This window comes from Penaeus vannamei, chromosome 1 (genome assembly GCF_042767895.1).
Source record: "Penaeus vannamei isolate JL-2024 chromosome 1, ASM4276789v1, whole genome shotgun sequence".
Taxonomy (NCBI): Eukaryota; Metazoa; Arthropoda; class Malacostraca; order Decapoda; family Penaeidae; genus Penaeus; species Penaeus vannamei.
Window position 1 is genome coordinate 29,537,165 of NC_091549.1, and position 4,670 is coordinate 29,541,834.

Here is a 4,670-nt window from a genome sequence, read left to right on the forward strand (position 1 = left end):
GTCCACATCACCTCAACAATGCTTCTCACATATTCCAGCTACGGATTAGTACCCCCACTTTAAAACCTTCTTGTATACCCAATGGCAATCTTTTTGGTCAAGACACAACAATAAATTACATGCCGTAAAACCATCAATCTCCTCTTGGTCAGCTCCATTTCACAAAAACAGACGTTGGGAGACGGCCCTCCCATGATTACGTATTGGCCACACTCGCCTAACACATGCCTATCTGATGTCACTCTCAGACCCGCCCCTATGTCCTCTATGTAACATCCCTCTTTCTGTCCCACACATTCTCTTGTCGTGTCCACGCTTTAATACAGCACGTACCTCTGCTTTTCCACACCTATCCTCCCTTCACCGACCTCCCAACATATCAGACATCCTTACAGAATCCCACAGCTTCTGCCTCGACAACCTGTTCTCCTTCCTCAGACGCATAAATATCCTTCACTTGATCTAACTCCCTTACCTAAACCACCATAATCTTTTCCCTCATCTTCAACCTTTCAACACTATTCTAGATAGTTGACATATAGCAACTATCACCTGACATCCCCCTTTACTATACCTTCCTATAGTGCTATATGACCTTAGATGTCTAGCACATTTATCTTACCCATTAACCATTGTATTTTGGGTGAGTGCAATAAATTCCATTCAAACGATAATTATCGTTTTCGCTGGCAAGTTTCCGTGGTCTTTCTCGTTCAAATGATAAGCTATAATAGATAATCGTTATAGTAATGTAAGAAAAAAAAAAACATTTATAATGTAAAACGATTCAAAAAGACAGTCTAAACTGTAAATAATATTTTAAAATTGGCAAAATTCTCTCTTGTATTTAATAAAAACAGATACACGTTTGCAACTAGCTGCTCGCCTGTTTGTTTACATTTGTCCCCGTCAGCTGACTGGATGAGAGTAGCGAGAATACGTCCTTATTAGCATTATACATTCGTTGTTTCGCATTAGATCGTCGCCACATAGCCAGAATAACGTCCATCATCGCTAGAGCCTGTGCGGGGATTGAACCCATATTTCTGTGTTTAGAATTTTGGTCGGTCTATTTCCGTGGTTCTCATCGCTAGTGTGACTGAGCGTGCCAAAATGACCACGATCTCCGTGGTGCCAGCGGAAAAGTAATGCGGAAAAAGTGCTAGTGTGACACGGCCTTAATGCGCGTTCAGTGAGTGTTTAGTGCAGTGACAGTGTGTGTGCGCAGTGCTTTTGGTGCATTTATTCATGCCCACGGCCCGACGTGTGCTTCTAGTGGCTACCAACAGACTGCACTGTGCCACGGAGTCCTCTCACCCCACAGGTCTCGCAGACTCCAGCGTAGCCACTACCAACGTCTATATAAGTACAGGTCTCGTCATTAAGAGACTCAAATTCCTCCGTCTCGCACATGACTTCACTCGGAGGCAGAGCCTGGTGGTTCGACATTAATCGTGTGATCATTCTTTGATGTGAGGTAGAGCCGTAAGGATCTCTCCCTATCTCCGTTTACGTTCGCTTGACTGACTAGTGCGCGCAAAGCCACAATGCCCAGTGGTTGGTTGCAGCTTATATATGTACATTTATGTGTATGTTTATGTATTGCCATTATTATTATTATCATTATTATTGTATGATTCGTTTTATAATAAATTCGTCAAAAACATTTGTTTACATATGCCATGTCTTTTTTATTTATTTTACGTCTTTATTGTGCCAATTCTAAGCTGCAACATGAGAATTACAGAACTAAATTCACGTAGAATATATGATATACGCCTATAAACTATCGCTGATAATCATCGCCTGTAAAATCTGTCCAATATGCAAATCATTCAACGTGCCGACATCTAAAATTACTTAAGTATCTGCTCATTTACCACCGTTTTCTGTCATCTCCCTCCCACCCTTCCATACTCTAATTCCCCCCGCCCCCCACTGCTCTCAGCTCTCGCAGAGTGACGCCATAAGCCTTATCACCCAAAGCTGGCAGAACTCCGAAGTGTGTTAAGCGTGATTACACATGTAAAAATGATATACAGAGTTTTATTTGATAAAAAAAACAACAACATTACATTGATTAATACGAACTACTGCTCCAAGGGAAACCCGGCACGTATTAATTTCCCAAAGACAATGATTAAGATGTATATTAACCTTCCGGAAGGACGTACCATTATCCTTCACGCAAGAATTCTTTCGCCATGTTTTCTATAAACTTTATTCAGGTATGATGTATTTCAGCGACTTAGGGATAACTGCACTGGGTGAAGACCACAGTGTATATCATTTTAGGTTTATGAGAGAAAATATACGAATAAGTATTTGAAACTTGTATATTATCGGTTATGTATCTGAACTTTAAAAAAACTTCACACGACACCAACCTAACCAGCAATCTACCTCAGACCATTGTATATCACATAGTATTTACTCCTCGCACGTCCCCATCCCATGAAAACGTGATCCACAATGCTAGGAAATACCGAAATGCATGTATTAAAACACTGTACGAAGGGGATCACATGTAACACTGTTCAAACACAGTTACACCCCGAAACCCATGATATGCATCTTTTTTTTCATAGTGTCGTATTTATCTGATAAACGAGCTATAACTTGAGGTCTTACATTTCAAGGAACCTTCAAAGCTTACTAATATAATGAAATTACTGCATGATGTTCCAAGATATTCGTCTGATTATGCATTTGATTGAAACATTTTAGTCATTCCTTCAATATACGACGGGCCTCGCCAAAGCATTTAGGTAAAAAATAACCGTTTTTAAAAGCAACTTGTATTTAATACTATATACTTCAAATGTGCTCATATTTTAACTTTTCTAATACTTTAAAATTTTTGATGGAGTTGGAGGGTAATGACGCAGAAGAGTGGCTTTTATTGAAAACAGGCGGAATGAAGATTGGAGGCTGATGACGTTTTCCGACAGAGATTTCTGCAGTAAAGGTGGAATGACAATCTTCCAGAGAGTCCTCTCACCCCACAGGTCTCGCAGACTCCAGCGTAGCCACTACCAACGTCTATATAAGTACAGGTCTCGTCATTAAGAGACTCAAATTCCTCCGTCTCGCACATGACTTCACTCGGAGGCAGAGCCTGGTGGTTCGACATTAATCGTGTGATCATTCTTTGATGTGAGGTAGAGCCGTAAGGATCTCTCCCTATCTCCGTTTACGTTCGCTTGACTGACTAGTGCGCGCAAAGCCACAATGCCCAGTGGTTGGTTGCAGCTTATATATGTACATTTATGTGTATGTTTATGTATTGCCATTATTATTATTATCATTATTATTGTATGATTCGTTTTATAATAAATTCGTCAAAAACATTTGTTTACATATGCCATGTCTTTTTTATTTATTTTACGTCTTTATTGTGCCAATTCTAAGCTGCAACATGAGAATTACAGAACTAAATTCACGTAGAATATATGATATACGCCTATAAACTATCGCTGATAATCATCGCCTGTAAAATCTGTCCAATATGCAAATCGTTCAACGTGCCGACATCTAAAATTACTTAAGTATCTGCTCATTTACCACCGTTTTCTGTCATCTCCCTCCCACCCTTCCATACTCTAATTCCCCCCGCCCCCCACTGCTCTCAGCTCTCGCAGAGTGACGCCATAAGCCTTATCACCCAAAGCTGGCAGAACTCCGAAGTGTGTTAAGCGTGATTACACATGTAAAAATGATATACAGAGTTTTATTTGATAAAAAAAACAACAACATTACATTGATTAATACGAACTACTGCTCCAAGGGAAACCCGGCACGTATTAATTTCCCAAAGACAATGATTAAGATGTATATTAACCTTCCGGAAGGACGTACCATTATCCTTCACGCAAGAATTCTTTCGCCATGTTTTCTATAAACTTTATTCAGGTATGATGTATTTCAGCGACTTAGGGATAACTGCACTGGGTGAAGACCACAGTGTATATCATTTTAGGTTTATGAGAGAAAATATACGAATAAGTATTTGAAACTTGTATATTATCGGTTATGTATCTGAACTTTAAAAAAACTTCACACGACACCAACCTAACCAGCAATCTACCTCAGACCATTGTATATCACATAGTATTTGCTCCTCGCACGTCCCCATCCCATGTAAACGTGATCCACCCATGTAAACGTGATCCACAATGCTAGGAAATACCGAAATGCATGTATTAAAACACTGTACGAAGGGGATCACATGTAACACTGTTCAAACACAGTTACACCCCGAAACCCATGATATGCATCTTTTTTTTCATAGTGTCGTATTTATCTGATAAACGAGCTATAACTTGAGGTCTTACATTTCAAGGAACCTTCAAAGCTTACTAATATAATGAAATTACTGCATGATGTTCCAAGATATTCGTCTGATTATGCATTTGATTGAAACATTTTAGTCATTCCTTCAATATACGACGGGCCTCGCCAAAGCATTTAGGTAAAAAATAACCGTTTTTAAAAGCAACTTGTATTTAATACTATATACTTCAAATGTGCTCATATTTTAACTTTTCTAATACTTTAAAATTTTTGATGGAGTTGGAGGGTAATGACGCAGAAGAGTGGCTTTTATTGAAAACAGGCGGAATGAAGATTGGAGGCTGATGACGTTTTCCGACAGAGATTTCTGCAGTAAA